The following is a 24,099-nucleotide window of genomic DNA, read 5'->3' as shown; positions in this document are numbered from 1 at the left end:
TCCATCCTTGCAGTGGGTTCCAGAAGGTGCCTCTTCCTCTCCTGGTGGTTGTGGGTCCAGGGTTCCCAAGTCCAATGTTCTAGTAGCTTTCCACTTCCTGGTCTCGTGGGTGGAGAAATGGACTAGGATGCTGGGGTGCTTTGGATCCCACTGGGATGGATGGGAGCCCCAGTGGTAGACCCCAGGCACAGGAGTGTGGCCTGGAGACAGGCCCTGATAGTCTTAGTCACATGGGTGGAGCAGGAGACTAGGATGCTGGGGTTTGTTGGCTCCTGCTGCCTTGATGGAAGCCACAGTGACAGTCCCCAATCACAGGAAGGTGGCCCGGAAATGGGCCCTGGTTTACTTGGATCCGTGGGTGGAGCAGGAGACTAGGGAGCCTTTGCTCCTGCGGCTGGGATGGAAGGTGCAACGTAGACCCCAAGCACAGGCAGCCGCCCTAGTCCCATGGGTGGAGCAGGAGATTAGGCTGCTGGGGTGCCTTGCCTCCTGCATCTGGGATGGAAGGTGTCTTGGCAGTACCCAAGCTCGGCAGGTGGCCTGGAAATGGGCCCCGGTTTACCTGGTTCTGTGAGTGGAGCAGGAGACTAGGATGGTAGGGTGCGTTGGCTCCTGCTGCTGGGATGGAAGATACAGTGGTAGACCCCAAGTACAGGCAGCCCGCCAAGAATAAGAAATTCTTGTAGCAGAGGTATCTGGAATCAGTGATTTTTGTGTGATCCTTCCCTTTGTCCATTATAAAAATCTTTCTAAAGTTTTAGCCCCTGAGACATTTGAACAGTGTTACCTACTGATATTCCTGTAGCTATTACTTCCCAATGTAAATTTCTCATGTTCTTTTTTCCTCTAAGAATTTTTGTGTGTGTATGTATTTAAGGTATATAGACTGAAGGATGATAACTATTGTGATAGTTTTAATTGACAATTTGGTAGGTTCTAGCCAATTGTCAATTTGTAGAAACCTGGAACTTTCAAATGGAACTGCTCTACATAACAAAATACCTGTTGAGGACACACTCTTCTCTTGTAGTCAGAGCCATGTGAATTTGCTTTAATTTAATTCTTATTTCAGAAGGTCTCTATGAATGATGAGGCTTCTGCTGAAGCATCAATTAAGGAACTTCTGACTTTCTACTTATTGATTTCTTGCTTACTTCTTTAATGTAAACAATGAAGTATTGATTTCATAATTAAGGGCAGAAGTCTGAATACTTCAATTGGCAATGAGAAAAATGGAAATACTTTCTATTTCAATGAAGACCCCATAAAACATTAGAAGTAATGGGAAGGATGGATGATTGAGAGGTGTCATTTCTTTGGAGCTACGAGTAACTAACCACCTTGTCATAGGTCAGACGCAGGATCAGATCTCACTTTGTTCTTTATCAGCTGGGTCCCTCAGCAAATCTATTTAATTTACTGATATATCGGTTAAACAAGATGCATAGATAGTCTCTTCTTCAAAAGAGTTCTACAAATTACTATAGAAATGTATGATCTGTTTTTAATAAACTAGGCACCCAACATCTGACTTATGGTTATCACTATAGTCATTATCCTGAATGAGTCTGTCTCTATTTTATTAGATGAGGAAGGTGACTTATAAGAAGTTTAATGGCCTGCCATAATTTCTACAGTTTACATTTGCATTCTACAATAGATTTAAATAATCTAATCTTGCTACTTAAGGGAAACAAGGGCTATCATAAACATTGAGGCCAGCAAACCTTCCTTGGCAGATATACTGGCTAGTCTAATGTCTACTTGACATAAAAACAAAAAAGAAAAAAAAAACAACAATAATGAAAAAAACCACCTAGAGTTATCTGAAAGGACAGAACCCCAGCTGAGAAAATGCCTCCATAAGTTTCAGCTGTAAGACATTTTCTTAATTAGTGATTGATGTGGGAGGACCAAGCTCAATGAGTATAGTGCTATACCTGACCTGGTGGTTCAGGGTTCTAGAAGAGATCAGACTGAACAAGCCATGAGGAGCAAGCCAGTGAGCAGCACCCCTCCTTGCCTCTTTATCAGCTCGTGCCCTCAGGTCCCTGCCCTATTTGAGTTCCTGTCCTGACTTCCTACAATGATGAAAGCAATATGGAAGTGTAAGCCAAATAAACCCTTACCTCCCCAACATGCTTTTTGGAGATGGCGTTTCATCATGATAATAGAAACTCCAACTAAGATAACATTCATCTTTGTTCAAAAACACAAAGATACAGCTACTACATAGTTGAAGGAGGTAAATGAAATAATAATCCCATAAATAATACACACTTACACACACACACACACACACACATAAGGAGAAACAAGATATATCCAATGTTTATTTCCAGTGTTACTTTAGAGCACCAAAGGCCTACATAACTAATAGAATGTCTCTGTATTTATCTTTTGGGAAATTCCACCCTAGAGATATCAGCAAGTTCCTCAAATCTATACTAGCTGAGTGCTTGGAACACCCACAATTTAATCCCAGTTGTCCCCTAAGCTATGCAACAAAAGAGAAAAGAAAACGTTCTAAGCGGCTGTATAGTTCTACATCAGGACTGATGGTTGCCTCTTGGTACTGTTATGATTTCAGTTCTAAATACTGTACAACTGATTGGCATTAGGGAGCAAGCTTTGCAGCTCATAGCTAGAGAGTAATTATGAAGGTCTCTATGAAAGCATTTCAGTTAGCATGAGGAAAGGAAAGAACAGACGCCGGAGCCGAGGGAAGATAATAACATTAAAACTTTTCATTTTAGCCTAATCTACCTTGATACTTGATACTGTGGCAATTAAGTCTGATTTTCACCTCTATAATTGTATGGTGTTTTATTTGCACTCCTGGTCTTTGAAATAATTTTATGTTTTGATTTAAACCAACCATATAATTTATAATTAAAAATCAACCAATTTGAAAGAAACTGATATTTATATGCAACTGTTCACAACTGTTACTTATGTGTTGCTAATTTTGAAACAAAGAGGAAATATGTCAAACATAAGTTGGAGAATGGAATAAAATAATGCTGCTTGAAAAACTGGAAGTGGAGACAGTTTGAGAGGACAAATGACATCCTGAACATTTCAGTGATAGTGGATTCGAGAGAAGTCATGTAGATATTGAGATCTACATTTTTGTGGTTATTTATTATATAGGTATTAAATGTTTATGATGGTTACTCTTGGCTGTCAGTTTGACTACATATGGACTTAACTTCAAGATGGTGGATGTTCCTGTGAGGGATTTTCTTAAGCAGATTATTAGAAACAGGAAGACCTACCCTAAATCTGGACCATGTTTGCTGGGAGCATCCCATATAAAAAGACAAACAAGAATCTTCACTTTTTGCTTGCTTGCCCTCACTCTTGTTGACAAGTTCATCTATACTGTTAACTGTGGTCAGTATTAAATCAAACGTCTTCAAGACCAGGAGCTCCCAAGAAACCTCCAGGACTTCAGTGCCAGGTAAAGACTGCCGAAACATACAGCCTTGTGAACTGAACAACTACTGGTTTCTCTGTCTTTCCTTCATGAGAAGGGCCATTGTTGGACTACGCGGAACACACCCTGTAAGCCAATATAATAAATCATATATATAAATATATATCATATTGTTATGTTATATGGTATATACATGTTATATAATCACTCTGTTCCTCCTGAGATCCCTGACTAATACACTATGATTATAATAATCACATCCAACAAAATAAGGTCAGAGATTGAGAGATATTATTGCTATGTTACTTCTAGGCAGTAATGAGTGATGAGAGAAGACAATTATGGCAATTTCTCTAGTAAATCTGAGACAACTGTAAGGATGTGGAAGCTGCTTGTGAGAGGAGAAGACAGCAGGATAGAGAAGAGACAGAAAGAAAAAGACATGGATGGATACAGATGTCCTAATTTAAAGGCAGGTGTTTGCAGAGCAATTGGAACTTATCTTGTTGTGAAAAAATAGATCTCTCTGAAGAGCAGACAAGCCACAGTATGGAAAATAAGGAAGGGGTGGATACAAATGACATTCCAAGGTAAGTTCTTCCACTAGATTAACTTTCATTAGTATTTGTGAGAAAGCACCAGTGCATAGAAAAACAGAACCTTTGTCAACATTTTTCTCTGTTTTCCAAAAAGATTCCTTAATGAATATATTTAGGCTTTATTCTGTGTGTTTATATTTGTATGTTTAGAAGCTTTTTAACATTTGTAAAAGGGATACAGTCTTAATGAGAATGTGCTAAAACAAGTTCATCAAAATATTGTGCATACAACATGAACAGATTATATAATAGTGTCAAGCCTAACAGTAAGATGAAATCATTGTGTTTTCAAGGTGCTAATTAGCATTCTCAGAAAATCACAGCATTTTGGTATTTGGATTATTTTCTATTAGATTATGAAAATATTGGCCATAGAAAAATGGTTCCTAAATGGCAAAGATGCCCTGTATTAAAGGGCTGCAATTTTGATATGCTTTTTTTACATAAATAATGCATGTTATTGGTTCAGCTTATAAGAGTCATTAATACATGAAACATAACATTAATAAAAGTACAGCACAAAAACTTATTGGAATTCATAAGGTACATTTTATACTTTAAGTTATTTATTCTGTGTATATATTAAAATGCTTACTTAACACAAGTGAAACTATTGAAAATGGTGATTTGTAACAGTGCAGTCTCGAAAAACAATATGAAATCTATATAAAATTAAACAAAAAAGTCAGCAAATCACCATTTATCCATTCACTCACCATGCAGCCTAATGTACTCCGCACAGACTGGAGGCAGGCTCTGTGCTCGGTATACCGTAAATGCAATAGATACACACAGTGGGAAGACATGGATAACAATCAAATACGAATGTCAGGTAAGGGATACGGTGAAAATTTAAGCAGGAAAAAAGAGAGAGACACAAAGGGCTAGAGTAGTATTTTAGATAAGCAGTTAATGAAAACCTTTCTAAAAAAGAAATGGTCAGATCAACAGTCAGCCAAAGGCAACTGGAACATGGTTGGAATATTCCAGATGCTTTAGGGAGCCAGGAAAAAATGGAATGTAGTGAACAAGTGTAGGTGGGGCAAATAAAGGGATTGACAGTCAGTAGAAGGTCATCACTCCTGGAGTGACAGAGGCTATAGTGGAAGGTAGGGTTTATTTACTTGAAATTGGAGGCTATTGGAAACTTTAGTTTAGGCAGTGACATGATGTAATGTATTTTAGAAAGAGTCCCTTGGGTCTTACAGAGAAAAGTGGCTGTAGAGGGAAAGGTAGAAGTAGGCAGACATACAATAGTAATCAAACAAGTGCTGAATGGTGGTGGTTTGGAGCAGAGTGACATCACAATGATGTTGCCTGACGGTTGGCAAGGTAGGATTTGAAAACAGCATACAAGGTTTGTCCATTAATTTGCGGAGGGTAAGTAGAGATAGAAAGGAGCTAGCTAAGCATGATTTCAAAGCTTTGAACCCAAGAAACTAAGTAAATAAATACTAATCTGGGAAGCACGTGGTGGTGGTAATGTGGTTTCAAGTGCTATCGGGTATTTAAGATGCCCTTGGTGCATACGGGACTCTGGAGTCCTTGAGACAGGTCCTGAGCGGTGATAAAAGGAGCACTTGGCATTAAAGATGAAGTTTAAAGCAACAGGTCTGAGTTTACCAATTAGAGACTACGCGTGTGGTTAAATAGAAGAAGCTGCGGAACCCAACCTTGCAGCATCTTAAGGAGTCTCTTTCAACATTACATTCTGAGAAGAGTCAGGGGGAGGACCAGCTGGAGCAATCAGTGTGCCCAGAGAAGGGAATGTGTTTCCAACAGGAAAGAGTGATGGGTTCGCTTGATTGACCACTATGGTCAGCAGTGAAGAGGGGATAAGAAACTTCCTGAACAATGTTGAAGGGACAGTAATATTGCAGAAGTTGGAGAGTAGAGTCAACTCTTGTTCAAATTTTGCTGTGTAAGGAGTTGGTAAAAAGGGCAACTTTTTTTGAGCAAGGTTTAGGGAAAGTTGAGTCTAAGTCACACAGGATTACTCAAATAATACATATGCCTGGGAGAGACAGTAAATGAAACCTAGCTACATTATTTTCAGTTATCCCAGGTGCTACATTTGCATATCTGAAAATAAATTTATGTTTTATGCACACAATTATGATTAAAATTCACTGTGGAAAAATCTTGCCCAAAGGCCTCAAAGCTCCTCTGTCTTTTTCAGCTCCCTTTCTTGTGCTCTTTGTATCTAAATATTATATATACTCCGGACTTGTTACAGCATTTTTAAATCATAAGATTATGGCAGACATGGTTACCTGCCTGCTCAGCAGCCATGCTCCATTTTTCCCTTTGAACACAATTGTATTTTAAAGTGGAATGACAAGCTGTTTACCTCCCAGCATTGCAAACTCCCCTCCCTGCTGTCAGGTAAGATGTTTGTAGTTGAGGTAGCCATCTTGTGATGAGGATGATAAAAGGTACTAGTTGAGGAGAACAGAGGAGGAGAAGAACCTTGGTGTTTGGTGACATTGGTGAGCTCCTGCCACAAGCTTATAAACCTCCACTACCAGTCTTCATATTGTCTGGAAACTAATTAAATGCTATCATTAATTCAGTCAGGTTTACGTGGGTATGCTGATGCTATCAATAGTAACTGAAAGCATTGATAATCATTTTTATATTAATTGGTGACTAGAATTTTGGATTTCACTTACTCCTACTGAGGTAGGAGGCTATAATGTTATTAATAAGCTTGGCATTACTAACAATAGCTAATTGTTATGCACACAGTAAGTATTCTTAAGCACTGTTCTAGAAACTTGAGTTGTGTCATTCCATTTATTCTAATAATGGAGGTATTATTATATTTTCCTTTTTTCCACTGAGTTTTAGATCTGAAAACGGATGTTCAGAGAGATTAATAACCTCCACAAGGTTTCGCAAGTAGTTATTAGCAGAGTTGGAATCCGAACCTATGATCTACCTCCAAAGCCTATACTCTTGAGGCCAAGTCTCCCCAGGGCTCCCAGGAAGGTCTTACTTGCCTGTTCCATTAGCTTCCCTCCCAGTATTTTCCTCTTGTGCCTTCATGCTGAACTCCGTAAGGGTAGATATTCCATCTTCATTTATTTTTAAATTTTAATTTTAGTTTTATTTTATGGATATGGGTGTGTGCCTGAGTATATATTGGAGTACCAGAAGAGGCCACTGGGATTCCCTGAAGCTAGACTTACAGGTACTCTAGAGCCAACCAGTGTGGATGCTAGGAACAGAACCCTGGTGCTTTGGCTCTGTGGCTTTGGAGGCTGTCCTGGAACTCACTTTGTAGACCAGGCTGGCCTCGAACTCACAGAGATCCGCCTGCCTCTGCATCCCGAGTGCTGGGATTAAAGACGTGCGCCACCAACGCCCGGCTCCCTGGTACTTTGGAAGAGCAGCAACTGCTGTGAAGCTCTGAGCCACTCTCGAGCTTCTGCCTTAGTTTATTCTTCCTTAGTAGCTATTGCATCAAATCAAACAAAATTGAGGTCCCCAGAAGGAAGAGGTTACTGAGATCACCAGGTACCTTTTCCTCTTGGGTATTATCACAAGTTCACCCTAGAACCTTTACTCACCTCGCTATTTTCTAAGATGATCAGGCTTGATTAATCTTCCTGTCTCGAATTTTCCTTTACAGATTTTTATTAAACATCTTTGTCTTCTTGTACTGTTAACACTGATTGGGAAAAATTCACAGGATATTTTATGCACAGAAAAAAAATCTACATGTACTAATAGCAAGTCATGTAACACTTCACGTGTCTGACTGTCAAATAGTATAATTCAATGAGCATGCTAGATTCCATAAAATATATTGGTTGCTATCATAGTAAAAAGTCCTAACCTGCACATATATTAAATATTTTGCCTGTTGATCTTTGTGAAATTGATGTTTCTAAATTTCATTTTATTAAAGTTTCAACAGGGTAAGTAACTTGTCCAAGTTTATTTTGTTAGTGAACAGATGTATCATCTTAATAAAAATTCTCTTTCCCCTCCTCCCCTGCAGTTATCTTCAGCTGTAGCATGGGCTTCCTTTATGATCTTTTATGTCCTTTTATGTTGCTTACTATTTTGTTATCAACACTTAAGTTAATGACTGACTCACAGTAGCTATTCATGGAATAATGAGAAAATAATTAAATTCTAAATTTATTTTTAGAATGTTATTAATATTCTTAAATAAAATGTATAAAAATATTGGTACCAAGCAAGATTCACACAAAACCCAACTGGTTTGTTGACCTCCTTTTAGAGAGGTGATGTCCCCTGCTCTCACTTCATACCATGCTAAATTCATCAGCCCCTGGACCCGCTAAGCCCTCAGAATTATTCACCAATGAGGATTTTAGGCAATAATGACAAATCAACTGCTGATGACTAGGGTATAAAATGTATTTGCCATTCTGGATCTGAAAGACAACAAAAGTGTTTGTCCTGTTCTAAATTGGATTTGTCTGTGCCAGAAGCTATTCGAATACTGCAGAGGGAGAAGACCACAGATGTTAGGAACAATTACCTCACATCGTCGCACTGACTATCAGGTTCTGAGAGAGAACATTTATCAGTCTAACTGTCTGTCCTGGTGGCTAAGATGGGAGAAATGAAGTCCATATTACTCTCTTCAAAAAGTTTCCAGAAATTCCTCTTCTCTGTGCATAGGCTAAAACGTTCCAGTCCAGAAAAAGTGGTACCCCTTTATCTCCAGAGAATTACATCTGTCTATAAACTGGTCTTCTCAGGGAAGCTGACATCTCACTTGACTTTTGTATTACACAGTGATTTATCTTTTATGGAGTATTATCTAGTAAGTTGGTCCTACACTTCTTCCCTCTTACAGGCAAAGTCCAGGCTCAGAATGGCTGCCAGGCTCACAACTGCCTTCTACAGAAACCCAAACATTTTCTGATGGAAGAAGGAACTTTGCTGACTGACCTCCACCTTTATCATAGGTGATAGGACTGAATGAAGAGATTAATGCAAGTAAGTATAGTTACGGATTAGACCAAGTGGACATTATTTAGCTCAGAAAGTTCAGAAGAGCAGTGTAGAGAAACTTAAAGATGTTCAAAGTAGGAGATGCTGAAAATGCAAAGAAACACTAAACCAGAGACAACTGTGAGGAAATGATCCTGGTAAGACTATGGTATTTTGTTCTAGTTGTATGCCTGCATGGAAAATAAATATATCAAGTTATGCATACTTGTAACTGATCCAGTGACATGAAAAATAATGTTTTCCTATTAATATGCTAAGGTGTTTTACGTAAAACCAATATACTTTCTATAATATCTTTATTAATTACTCTCAATGATCTCCCTAGTTCTAAAATTAAAGCACATTACTTAATAATTCCAACAGTTTTGCTCTTCCAACAGTTAGTTGTAAATTGATTTGCATTCCTCAGAAATGACATCATTTTTCATTAATTCTGAGATCTTTTCTTGTGTAGTTTCCAGAGTGCCCTGAAGGCTTACAAGTCAAGTGTTTAAACTGGTCAATAATAAATGGCAACGGATGCCCAGTGCTTTAGGAAGGGTAATGGGAACGGGAGCATGAGAGATGCTGCCCCTCATATGAGAAGAAAAGGAGAGGGTCATTAAATACATACTAGAATATAGTAAATGGGATTTGACATCTTCTGTCTACATAAATAAGTAAGGAGAAGCACACAGGTGACTGAGCTAGCATTTCCTTTAGCTGTGTGACTAGGTATTAACTAGCTGTGACTTCACCCCTTCAAGAAATGTATGGCCTGATGTAGATGGCCTTTTCTCTGAGGATATACTTGACATAGTTCAGGAGGTAGTAGGGATCCATCTCACAACTCCAGAAGATGTTTGGAAGAAGCTGTACTGACACCTACTACTTTATGAGCTCTCTTACTTTTGGGGGGGTTCTCTGTGGTTTTGGAGGCTGTCCTGGAACTAGTTCTTGTAGACCAGTCTGGCCTTGAAGTCACAGAGAAACACCATCACCGCCCTGTGCAAGCTCTCTTACTTTTAAAGGGAATGTTACAAAGGAATGAAGATCGGCTACTAATTGTTTTCATCGCCACTGAAATATTGTTGCTTTTAGGTCTCTATCAGTGAACTGAGCTAAGAAGTATAGCTGCTAATACATTAATATTAATGGGCGTATGTGTCCACATAACTATTTATAGATCTGTATTTAGAAATACATAAATATCATCATTCATCATAATGCCCTTGTTCTAATCTGACCACAGAATTTATCCTAGCCTTTTCCATTTGTGATCTATTATCTCTGACAGTGAGAAATCTATCTATATGTATTCACTCTCCAATTCTGATTGTATCAGTTACTTTTTATTGCTGTGAGAAAATACCATGATAAAGGCAATATATAGAAGCTTATTTGGGCTCACAAGTCTACGGTGGGAGTTCCTAAGGTCAGGAAAGTATGGCAGCAGGCAGTCAGAGCAAGAGGGTGATTACACCATCACACAGGAAGCCATCTTCTAAAAGTTCCTTGACCTTTCAAACAGCTCCACCAACAGGGGAGCAAGTGTTTAAGTGTGTGAATACACAGGAGACTTTCCTCATTCAAATCACATCTTCATACAGAATTAATGTCCGAATGGCCACTTTCTATCTCCATGAAATATCATCTATAGTAGGTAAATCCCAGTGTTAGCATGTTGTGTCTATCATTTGTCTTGAATACATCTGCCAAATACATGTTTCAAAAGGTAGATTGGTTGTGCCCTACATTCCACTCAAGAGTGTTAGGTAGTATTGCTCATTCATATTTCCATCAGGTTTGTTTTTAACTGCGACTTTTTATTTGGTGTTTTTCCTACATCCTGCTTTTTTTTCGTCTCCCTGCTTATTTTTTGGGACTTCAAACACTATATGGGGCCCATCCATATAACTCAGGGTCATCGTCTCACCCCCAAATTCATAATCCCATCTGTAAAGAACTTTTCCCTCAATACTGTAGCATTTCTAGGATGCAGAAGTTAGGGTGTGAACTCATCTAGGGAGTCATTATCAGCCTGTCATACTGATATCACTAGTCTCTACTTTTCTGTAAGTTTTTTTTAAAGATTAAGCAAACACATTTATGCTCTCCTGTGTCATTTTCTTTTTAACATAAAAGGTAGTATACAAGGGCTAATCTTCTCTACTTTGTCTTTATTTCACAACATATCCACAAAAATCTTCTATTCATTCATAGAAACCATTCACTTTTTTACGGCTTATAGAATACTATCCTTTACTTATTCTATAACTTACTTACTTACTCTTCATATATAAGTATATAGATTGTTACTAATACTTTTTGTTTCAAATGGTAGTAGGTGTATATGTTCATGTGTATTTGCAAGTAATGTAAGTGTATATTTTAGATATTTTAGTATTGCTGGAGGTGTAATTTCAAGGGTGTATTTCTTAATACAGGGTAGGGGGATAAAGAGTCAAATATAAATACATAGAAATGAGGTAGGCAAGTGTAGGAATGGCTCAGCAACCTAGGCACCCAGTGGTTTGAGCTGCATAGAAACCCTTTCTCAACAATATACTTACAGAGCTGGAATTTCCCACCTGCAGAGAATTGCTTGCACACCCCTTTTAAAACAAAGCAAAGCAGTCATTTAGATAGATCGTTCCATGGGAATTTTTGGTAAATCCCTCTTTGTGGCCAAATACATCCAGAAAAGTATCTTAATCCTAGAGGCAGGGAACTGATCCAGCGTGAGCTAGTTCAGGGAGCATGCATAGTAAGGCTAATCGTGTCCCTTGTGTGACTTTTTATGGGAAAAGAAATCACCTGTCTACCATCTTACATCTATGTGTGACTGGACAGACATATGATCAAAATCATAAGTAGTATGGGAAAGGACACACTCAGTGCACAGACTTATGTAACCCCACATGTCAGTCAATCGAGAAAGCCACCCATACCCTGACTCTACCAACAAACTTCTCCTTGCAAGCCCTATAAGACAAGTGTAGGAGTGAGTGAGCCCACAATATTTTCCATGCCCCAAGGGGCGTGGACAGTGGATGGGCACAGGTGATAAAAGGAAGCGAAAGAAAAAGTACTCTCTCTCTTGGAAGCTAGCCACGTTCCCAGAGCTTCTATCCCTGCTTATCTTGTAAGTATATTTAATAAAATATATTAGACATCTTTTTCAGATAGCATTATTTCCATCTTCAGACAAGGTTCTATAAGTAATCACAAGTTCTCAAACCATCTTGTTCAGAGCTTGCTGCTCCCCTGCAGTGGATCTAATTTGTCCTTTTACTCTTCTTTTGTGTAGAATCTCTTGCTAGTTTGCTATTTGTATGTGCATCTTCACTTCTCTGAACAGCAGGATCCCAGGAAATGCTCAGTACAGACAGAGACTGATAGTAAAGGAAGTGCCAGTGCCTACAGTTTTCCTCTAAAAGCAGGTCTTGCAGCTTCACACTCTAACCAGCCTATCATGGCAGGTCATGCTACCCACTGTCCTTGTCAGGATTACTTTGGTTGTACTTTTCAAATATCCAACAGGTCTGGTTGATAATGAAATTTAAAGTTTTGTTCTTGGAACTTTGAATAAGATTGGGTGCTATTTCATTGGGGGACATTTTAGTATCCTTTGTAATTATGTTATATGAATACAAGAGCTCTGTAATGATTCAAATTGTGCTCATAAATAAATCTAAAGGCATATAAGATTCATAGGTCACTGCTCATCCTATGTTAGATTAAAAATAATGAAACAGTCTTATGACTACTTTTATCCAACATTGCATTACTATGCTGACTAGTTAAGTAAATCATGAAAAAGAATAAAAGATTAAGAAGTTGGAAATAAAGGCATATTCTTTGTAGCTAATATCACTCTCTATGAACAAAAATCAAAAGGGCCCAGAGTTAACACATTAGAGCTGTTGGGGTTACTTATAACCACTCATGGTTCAGATAGTGTCACTGATTAATTGCATTACACATTGCACAAAATATAACTAGTAATTATTTATGACATGCTTGCCATTACTTTTAAATAACTCTGACAAATATCTGAAAAAAATACCATTAGAGGGGTATGATTTACTTTGATTCATGGTTCTAGAGGGCTGAGTCTATGAGCTCTTGGCTCCTTTATTAAAAATAGTTTAAATTGGGCACAAGTCTGTACTTTATAGATTTCCTTTTGAGTCACAAACTCTAAAGAAACTATTTAATGTTTGTATTCTGAAATAAGAACAACAGGTCTGTGGTCATGCCCCCTTGAATGTGCCCAATTTCATCTGAAGTAATGGCAGCAGCACTCTAAAGGGCAGCATTTGCCAGAGTGGAGGAACATTGCCAAAGAACTTCATTTTAGGCTAAGGATGTGGATCAGTGGTAGACTGACAGTCTAGCGTTCACAAGACTTGGGCTTTTTCCTTCAGCACCAAACAACGTGAAAAGCTGTATTTCCATTTCCACCCATGGCAGAATAAACTATATGTGAATAATGCTGAGTTTTGAGTTGCAATGCAACAGTATCTCAAGAGCAATACTGAGAAAAATGGGACTTTAAAAGTATATATACTCTATTGAGTTTACATGTAAATAAAGCTAAACATTGAGTTATTTAGGAATATGCTATGTGGATTATATAGTAAGACTATTTTTTTGAAATAAAGATATAATAAACATAGAATTGCCCTTGCAGTGACACTGATAGGTGAGTTGAAGTCACACACGGACTTAAGGCTACAGTCTGTTCTGTTTCTTAACATGCACTTTTTAGCTTAATATTTTCACTTTGTTTAGAACTGAAGGAATAAGCAAGGGCCTTGTGAATGGTAGGATGTACATATATATTTGTGCTGGTTAGGTTTTTGTCAACATAACGCAATCTCGGTTCATCTGAAGAGGTGATCTCAGCTGAGAAAATGCCTCCCTCAGATGGGTTTGTAGGCATGTCTTCGGGGCATTTGTTTTATTGTTGTTTGACGAAGGTGGCTCCAATTTTTTACGTGTGGTACCAACCTTGGGAAGGTTGTCCTGAGGCATATAAAAGAGTAACTGAGCAAACCAGTAGTCAGCTCTCCTCTGTGGTCTCCTGACTCCACGCTCCTGCCCGGATTTCCTTCAGTGACCAACTGTGGAGTGGATTGTTGGCTTCCAAGGTTGCTTTTGGCCATCCTGTTTGTCATAGCAGTGAAAGCAAACTAGGGCAGCATAACATATTCTTTTTGTATATATGATAATGAAAAAAAGAGTGGACATGTCATAACTCATGTCAGTTTAGGAAATTGTTGCTACGGGTCTTGTTTTGTTTTGCAGGGATGGGCACCCTCTGGGTCTGTCCCATTTACTCTTAGCCATTTGCTCACCTCCAAATATTTTGCCTAGACCATCATTCGTCACTAAAAAAAAGTCTTACGTACAATTTTTTCTATGTCTTGGGGTAAGAAAAGTCTCAGATAATCTGTAATATACTAACAGAAATCAAGTAGCTTTCTCAAAGAACAAACAACTGTGGTGGGGGGGCAATGTTAGATGAACTGAGAAATGAATGTCACTGAGCATCTACAAAAATCAATGGTACAGTTCATTTTAAACAATGGGGTTTGGGAAAGCTATGAGTAATACTCAAAAACAGGAAAACGCCATGAGCTGCTTGGAGAAGATCACACATATTAATGTACGTTGACTTAATGTGAATTTGGTTTCTCATAGGTAAAGAAAGGGGTTAAAGAAAATTGGACCTCGATTAGAATAATAGCGCCTTTTGTTGAAGCTTTTGTGAAGTACAGTTACTCCGTACTTAAGAAAGGTCTAAGTGTGACAAAGAAAGAGCAAGCCCCTGATCCCGGGATAAGGCTAGGGCTACCAACACAGGCATCAAACATGTCAGAAATGTTCCCTTGGGAATGGAACCTTCAGAAATGACCTGCCGTGCACTTTGCCTGTGAGCAGCAGGAATGGAGTCAGTGTGCAGGAGGGCTGTGGAGCTCTAAGGAGCATAATGGAGCATTCAGTTCCAATCAGGTAGAGTCACTGCTGGGTAGGCGCTTCATGTGGCTGTGAAGGGAGCACAGGGCCCCTGTTCTGTGGAATTATCTATTCGATCCTTTACTTCCCTCAGAGTGCATGCATTCTTGGCCTGGACCCTTCCTTTTCATCAATCACTGGCACTGCTGTGACAGCTGTGCATGTCCTCAAGGCACTGGCTCTTGCACACTTTGAAAAGTGTCCTTAAAAATAAATAACTATTTTGAGATGAAATCAACCTGGGGATGTTTGTACCAGTCGGAAGTTAAACAGAAGTCTTTGAGTGATTTTGTGCACTCCTAGTCATTTGTTCACCATGACTGTATCACAGATTCCAAATTCTGAGAAGTCTCCCTCTCAGTTCATTTTGAGAGGAATGTGTGTGGGGAACTCTGACACCTTTCACCATGCAGGTCCTCCATGCCTCTCTAGTCCAAGTTTACTAGAATGGAAAAGTGCACCATTTTGTCAACACACACAAATCACGTGGGATATTTGGGTATCAGAGACTTTCTCTGACATACCTCTCTACCGAGACATCTCCTTTCTGGACCAAGGGAAAACTGCTTTTTCCTTCCTTTTTTTAGACTCAAATCTTGGGGTTGTTTGTAAAAGTTGCTAGTGAGAGTTATTGGATACATGGAAATAAAAGAAACAATGAAAATGTACTGGGTGACATTAGAAGGTTCTATTTACCACAAAAAAGTTGTTTTTCTAATAGAGAAAGACTTCTTGAATATAGAACTGATAACTTAGAGAACCACTAATGAAATATATATTTATTTGGAGAGCATGGGGAGGGACATACTATTTTATGCTAGACATTGAGTATTACCTAAATAAATTAAAGATAATCCTTAAAGAGCTCACCCACAGCCCTGTGCGGACATGATCATACATGCACATGCTGCAGCATGAGACATAGAACTATGACGGAGGTGTGTGCAACACCATTGGAATACAAACAGGAAAGCACACCTGAGAAGACTGTCATTCCTACTTAGATCCTTGTCACCCTCAGATCACATTGTTATCGTGATTCACAGGCTGCTCAAAAATATGTTCCCAATATAACTCTCCTTTCTTTCTGCCAATCATGCTCCAGATCTCCACAGTCTTTCTTATCTAACCTTGTGAATACTGGCAACATTCATCAATAAACGTGAGGCAAAGACAAAGAAGGTTTTATCATTTGAGGAAAAGTTTCCCGTCACCTCCCCCAAGAACACAAGTCTTCCTATTCTGTGACGCATATCTCTTTAAATCTGGCCGCCAGTCCTCTTGTGCAGTCTAGACACCATACTCTTTCCTCAGGAATGTCACGGTAACCTTTGAGTCTCTCTGACTTCCTGCCTCCTCCCCCAGTGCATGCGTGTGTGCGTACGTGTGTGTGTGTGGTGTGTGTGTGTGTGTGCGTGCGTGCGTGCACCCATGCGCGTGAGCATGATTGGGTATGTGTGTGCATACTGGGCCACAGTTGATAGCAGACACTTGCCTTCATTGCTCCCTGTTTAATGTGGTAGTCTGTCCCTGAACCCAGAACTCAGCAATTCCAGCTCTCCTGGCTACTTTGCTTGCTTTGGTGATTCCCTGTCACTGCTTCCTAAGGAGCCGCCTCATCTGCCCAGCCTTAGTCTAGGATTTTGGGGTTCAGACTCTGGTCCTCAGTTAAATGCTTTATCTACTAAATCATCTCTCCAGTCGCTGACTGACTCATTCTTTAAAAACTCATCATTTTACCATCTTAAATATAAATGTAATTATCTCTGAAGCTATAATTTTGTAAAAATGTGTCTTCCTTGGTCCTGGAAGATGACAGAGTAAGTAAAGTAGCTTGTCATCAAACCTAATGTCTTGAGTTCTACCAACCATGACCGACACGGAGAGAATGTTCCGGAGAGAACCAATTTGTATAAGCTGTACCCTAACATGTGCATGTGCATCATGGCACAGGCACACACACACACACACACACACACACACACACACACACACACACACACAGCACACACGTGCACAGACGACATACAGCTGCACATTTTTAAAAGCATGATTTCCTTGACTGCTATGGTTTTTATGCCCCCTGGATTCTCATAAAGTATAATTTACTCAAAGCCTCTACACCTTGAAAACTATAGCTTTAGCTACCTATTCACTATGTTTCATACCATTTCTCCCATCAGTTACTCTGTTATAATCAAACATGATTTCTGTTTCTCATTTGCTCTATACTCTGCTCTGTTTGGTTTGATAACATTCACTGTTTACCTTCCTCGTTCAGATTTCCCTTATAATAAGAGCCAAACTCTTATCTCCTTAATTAGATCCTTTCTCAGAATCCTGTACTTCTTCCCAACTGCATCTAACTATCATAATGTCCGTGAACATCTGTGCATTATATCCTCCCCTTTTCTGTGAAATTGCATTGATTATCTATACCTTACTAGTCAATAGCAAACTTCTTGGTGATACTGTCACACTATCTTATTTATTCCTCCACAGAACTCATCATAACCTGACATGTTATTGTTTGGGGATGCTTACTGCCTTCTGATTGTTTTTTCCTACTTGTCTGTACTAGGATGTCTGCCTTAGTAAAGGATGCAGTTTGTCAGTTTTGCTCCTTATTTACCTGGAGAAGCAGATGCTTAATGAATTCAGGGTGAAATTAAGTGGTCAAAGTGAGAGGGCTGAGTCCGTCAGTCCACTGGTTGATTTACTGAAGCAGGAGCAATAATGGGATATACAATAGTCCTTATGAACTGGCTGTACTTGCATACTAGGAATGTAGTAACCATTGAATCTACATTACCTTTTTTAGGTTTCTGTTGCTATGGTAAATACCATGACTGAGAGCAACTTGGAGACGAAATTGTTTATTTCAGCTTCCAACTCTCAGGCCACTCTCCATCACTGGTGGAAGTGAGCGCAGGAACCTGGAGGCAGTAACTGAAGAAAAGACCATGGATGACTGCTTCTTATTGGCTTGTTCCCCTGGCTTGGCTAGCTTGCTTTCTTATAAAACTCCGGACCACCTGCCCAGAGTGTCAAAATCCAGAGTGAACCGAGCCCACCCACATCAATAAATCCCCCCACAAACTTCTCTATAGACCAATTTTATGGAGGTGTTTTTCTTACCCGAGGCTCTCTACTTTCAGATGGTTCCAGCTTGTGTCACACTGATAAAAATACCAACCAGAATAGGCTTTACTTCACCTAACATTTTCAATAGCTCTGTGAATTACTGACAGATGATGCAGTGAAGTTAGGAAGGCTAATGAATCTGTACCAAATAGAACTGAGAGCAAGAAGAGAAGAAATTCCAACTCAGGTTTTACTTTAATGTTTGTGTTACTGATGTATTTTTGGTGAGCTTTCACAGGACAGTTGAAGACAATAGAGGACTCCATCAGCACTGTATCAGACTAGTGGCTATTTCTGCTAACTCTTACACATGTAGGACTTACAGTCTTCTTTTGAATCTTATTTTATTGTTAATTTTCTTTCTTTAATTAAAAAAGAATCTTCTCTCATACAATACATCCTGACAACAGTTTCCCCTCTCTCTGCTCCTACCAGCTCCCCAGCTCCCCTCTCTCCTAGAGCCACTCCCACACTTTCCTCATCAGAAAAGAGCAGGCCTCCAAGAGAGGACAACCAAACAAGGACAACACAAGATACAAGAAAACAAAGAAGAAGCCTTCATATCAAAGCTGGACAAGGCAACTCACTAGGAGGAAAAGTGTCTCAAGAGCAGGCAAAGAGTCAGAGATACACCCACTCCCACCTTTAGGAGTTACATGAAAACACCAACCTAACAACCATAACATATATGCAGAAGACCTGGTCCAGACTTGGGCAGGTCCTGTGCTTGAATCTTCAGTCTATGTGAGCTCATGTGAACCTTACTTAGTTGATTTCTTGGGCCATATTCTCTAGGTAACCTTATCCTTTTAATTGCATGATTGAGGATTGGTACACACACTTGTTAAGATATTGAATTAAACCAGTCCATTTATTTAATTTGTCACTTCCCCTTTTACCTGATATCCAAAATTTTCTAACAGAAACTATAATAAAATAATAATATGGATCCCTGAGAGTGAGCCCTTGAGTGGCTTAGTCATGTGCATATAAGCACTGAGAAACTGAACACAGAAATAAGTGGGCAAAATTCTGTCTTTCTCTATACACACATTTCCTCAAATAAACACTTAGATTTCCACATTAAAATAACATGATCACAGATTTTATAGCAAGAAGAAGCCCACATGAAATTATACTGTTCTACTTTCTACCTTCAGACCTATAATTGCCTAGTGAAAGCTCAGATAAATTCAGTGTTCACCACATTTCACTGAAGAGAGAACCATGTCCAGAAGGAACTGTACCTTAAGTCATGTTCTGGTGCATTGGGTCTTAATATGATGTGGAGCATGGAATGCACTCGCTCTCACCTGGATATTGGACCTAATCTTCAGAATCTGTGGATACACTATGTTATGACAAAAGGACTAAAACTGGGTTCCTTGTGATGGCAACTCTACGGTAAGACCCAGGTGGACGCAATCTAGTAAGCAGAATTCATTCCAAAATGCAATGTTTTTTTCTTTTTAGAAGGAAACAAGTGTGCAGAATGGTGAAAGAGATTCATAACTCTGGCTTTCAAAATGGAGGGAAGATCTTTTCAGACATGAATACAACCAACTTCTAGATGCCAAAGAAGACAAATAAATGATTGCCTCCTAATCCCATTGAAACTCAAGTAAGACCTCCAGATACTTTGATTTTAATGGAGACTTCAGACAGTCTTCCAGGATATAATATATTAAATTGATGTTGTTCTATGCTAACCTTAAAATCAATGTTTTAATCTTTGATTTAAATTTTACACAGTGGCCTCAAAATAGAGTAGATGTTAGCAACAGTTTGAAAGGTTTGGATGACTTATCAACTGCTGGGAAAGGTTCATTATTTCAGTGGTTATCTTTGCTTTTTAAAAAGAAACTGGTTGGTTTCAAAACCCATTACTGCTTCTTCACACCACACACACACACACACACACAAACACACACAACATAATTTTTTCTTCATCAAATGATAGGTAAAATTCACTAGAAAAGCAAATCAGGGCTCTGAGACTCCTCTGGAGTTTAATTTATTTGCTTTGTCCTTGTTATTTATTAGCCAGTATAGTATGTCCTTACGAATTTGGAATACACAGTGAAAGTTTAGAGCTCTTATATCAATAAAGGAAGGGCAAAACAAAGTTTTCAATGTAATGTGGGTTTTTAAGGACCTACCTGCTTTGCCAGTTTCTGAGTGGTGTCAAGACTGTGTGGGAGCTATTGTTATTTTGTCTCCTTCGTTATAGAAGGTATAATCTTCTGGTTTATGATTCATCTTCCTTCCCTCTCTTAGAAGAAAATAGAAAGCAGCTATACTGGGAATTAGACCTGTTATCAGGCTCAAAACAGTTAATTAAAGAATTCATTTGATTACTTCTAATCATGTTGAATTAATCTGCTTAGTTCTGCCCTTATATTAGTCATGAAAGGCAAGACTGTGATGTAGTTAATACATTCTCAATTTAGCCAATTCTCAGTGACTACACCACCCCAGGTTCTTTCTCTTTTAAAGTTTGCAACTTTCTGAAACCTTGTCTCCATACATAGTGAGAAATCCAAGTTTGTTCCAAAGTATTGCTTGCTATGTCATTTTGAGGCTTCTCTGTATTCCTATGAAACAGAAGACAAAGAATAGGGTGGTCCCAGCAGATCTACATTTAAACACTTTGGGTTAAAGGTGACCTTGCGAGCGATGAGCAAATTGGCAAAGAATGGGCTGGCAAAACCAGCAGAGACAGCTGATCCGAACAGGGGAGAGCTCTAGGACCCCAGACCGACAGCTGGGAGGCCAGCATGGGATTGATCCAGACCCCCTAAATGTGAGAGTCAGTGAGGAGGCCTGGGCAACCTATGGGACCCTGAGCAGTGGATCAGTGTTTATCCCTCGAATACAAACTGACATCGTGTGTCCATAACACAAAGAGGGATGCTCTCTTGGCCTGGACTCTTAGGGGAGTGCCTGGACCCTACCCTGAGTGAAATGACAGACTCTAGATATCCCCTATGTGGAAGGAATTGGCAATAGGGTGGGAGGATGGGGGAGGATGGTGGGGGGGTGCAGGAGGAGGGGAGGGAGAGGAAACTGGGATTGACATGTAAAACAATTTTTTAAATAATAATGAAAAAAGATGACCTTGCAGTGTGTGCCTTAAAGAATGATCACATGGATGATTTAGGTTCATGACAGCTTGAAATTTATGAGGATCACTAGGTATTCAATTAGAAATCTTTCAGTTAATCTTAATATCCAATTTCAGCAATAGGTTTCTTAGTGCAAAATGCCCATTAGCCACCTAAAGAAGGAAAATTCTTTAAGCTGGACTTCCCATAAGATACCAACTTGGCTTGTTTTACTTTAAATTCCAAATGCAAGGAAAGAAAGCAAGAAGCTGCTGCTGAGAAAGTTAGATAAGAGATCTCATTAGTAGAAAACAGTGCAAGGGTGGCTGTAGGAAGATAACTGTGTGAGCAAATGGTTGCTAATCCAAACTCTAGCATATTATTGATTGGTGAACATTTAAATGTATGAAAAGCTAGTAAGTGAATAATCAAAGCAATCTATATAAGCCCCTTTAAAATTTGTTTTTAGCAAATCCTACCAGCATGCGCAAGCTAAGCAATAGTGGAGAGACCACCTCGAATGCCCATTCCTGATAATGAACTTGATGTCTATAACCATCCGGGAGCCTTCATCCTGTGACTGATGGAAACAGAGGCAAATACACAATTAATCACTGAACTGAACCCAAGGAACCCAGTGACAGAGAGAGAGGAGTGATGAGCAAATTGGCAAAGAATGGGCTGGCAAAACCAGCAGAAACAGCTGATCTGAACAGGGGAGAGCTCTTGGACCCCAGACCGACAGTGGGGAGGCCAGCATGGGACTGATCTAGACCCCCCAAATGTGAGTGTCAGCGAGAAGGCCTGGGCAACCTATGGGGCCCTGAGCTGTGGATCAGTGTCTATCCCTGGTATACAAACAGTCTTCGTGTGCCTATAGCACAAAGAGGGATGCTCTCTCAGCCTGGACTCTTAGGGGAGTGCCTGGACCCTACCCAGAGTAAAATGCCAGACTCTAGATATCCCCTATGTGGAAGGATTTGGCAATAGGGTGGGAGGGTGGGGGGGAAGGGGAGTGCAGGAGGAGGGGAGGGAGAGGGAACTGGGATTGACATGTAAAACAAGCTATTTAAAATTAAAATAAAAAATGATAAAAAAATTTGTTTTTAATTGAAAAAATTACATGCATTTCTTCTTCCCTTTCCTCCCTCCAGCTCCTCTTAGCTACCCTCCCTCAACCCCTGCCGTGTCCCCCCAACTCTAAAACTAATAACTTTCAAGGAGATGTTCTAGGAGGTCAAGACTATACCTGAGGGAAAGAAAGGTAGCAAGAGATAGACTGATTCAGTTTAATATCATGCAATATGATTGTTGTAATAAGTTGGAGTGTAGTATCAGTGAAAAATATCTGGATTATTGGAAAGAAGTTTTTTATGACTATGTACCTATGGAAGCCAGATTTTATTCATATACTTCAGTTAAAAAATACATTGCAATGGATTGAATGATGTAACAATCTGTCAAATTCAGTTGTGCTCTATTAATCTAGGCATAAATAAGATGAGCAAACGTATAAAGCAATGCTGTTTTTCCCACTACAATTTTTGAAAATATACTTATTTGATAGGGAAGTCCTATGTATATGTTAGTAAAGCACTGTTGGCCAATAGGGAGGAGGATTCTGGGAAAGAAAGACACAGGCAGACATCATTTAGCCGCCATAGAAGTAAGAGGTCCGGACCCTTTCTCCTGTAAGAGAAATACTTATTAACAATTGTGGATTAAATACTTAAGTCAGAGCTAGCTTCATAATTAATATAGTGTCCTGTGAGTTATTTGGGACCTGCAACTGTGGCAGGGCCTAGGCGGCTGGCAAGGAAGGCTACACTCTACACTTTTCACAAAACAAGCTAGCTACTCTAGAATGGTTTGTTACTTTATATAATAAGTGAAATCACTCTGTTTTGCTAATATAATTAGTATTGAATTTAGTTTTATATTTTCTAATATTGTACATATAGCAGTGGATGTAATTTACATAAAGAATCCTTGGATTCATCAGTGATGTTCAACACTGTATGGAGAGTCTGAGATTTAAAAAATGATGCCTAATTTAGACAGGAAATACAGCATTTGATTTGGATATAGTCTGATAATCTGCATATATATATTAGAGGTGCATATTTTTCAAAACACACCCTGAAGAGGAGAGCAATAGTACTGTATTCAGATTATGGAATACATAGTTATCAGTATGATACCTTTGTATAACATGCTGGATATTGTTGGCTTCCTAATATATACATTTTCTTTTACTAGGAATAGTAGTTTTATTGGGGTTTCTGCTAAAAGGCAAATGCTAATGACTGAGGACCCCTTGTCACTAGTCAGTATGGCTGATAGAACTGATGTAGCTGGAAATTACTCCATGTGGCTTGAGAAGGGGTTTGTCAATGATCAGAATTTCAATTACTTCCTCTAGTTCACGTTGCTCTTTTCACTACCTAATCCTCTCATCCTTATGTAGCTTGATAGTGTATTATCCAGATCTCTGTACTTCAAATACAAGAGCAAGTTTCATACTGTAAGGAGGGGAGGGTATACTCCAAGCTAGAAGTTTTAGTCCATGATAATACCAAATCAACAGAGTCATCTAGATCAGCTTGAGCACTCTATTTTTGTTGTCAGTGTGGGTGGGGGTTTTGAATGTGTGTGTGTGTGTGTGTGTGTGTGTGTGTGTGTGTGTGTGTGCATGTGGAGACCTGGAATTGACATATAGTATCTTCCTCCACAGTTATCTACTTTATTTATTGAGACAGGTACTCTCACTAAACCTGGAGCTCACCAATTTGGGCTAGACTATCTATTTAGCTTG

General features: G+C 39.2%; 1 long non-coding RNA gene across 1 annotated transcript; it reads left to right on the top strand.

Moving 5' to 3' along the window:
* Window positions 1–8,882: 8,882 nt before the first annotated feature.
* On the top strand, window positions 8,883–21,790 carry LOC121133271. Its single transcript, XR_005870084.1, has 3 exons — window positions 8,883–9,018; window positions 19,654–19,801; window positions 21,754–21,790. It is a non-coding gene; the product is annotated as an uncharacterized LOC121133271 (long non-coding RNA).
* The last annotated feature ends 2,309 nt before the right edge of the window (window positions 21,791–24,099 follow it).

This window comes from Mesocricetus auratus, unplaced genomic scaffold (assembly GCF_017639785.1).
Source record: "Mesocricetus auratus isolate SY011 unplaced genomic scaffold, BCM_Maur_2.0 Super-Scaffold_100021, whole genome shotgun sequence".
In the NCBI taxonomy this organism is placed as follows: Eukaryota; Metazoa; Chordata; class Mammalia; order Rodentia; family Cricetidae; genus Mesocricetus; species Mesocricetus auratus.
The sequence above is the reverse complement of the archived record's forward strand: the minus strand, read 5'-3'. Positions and strand labels throughout refer to the sequence as shown.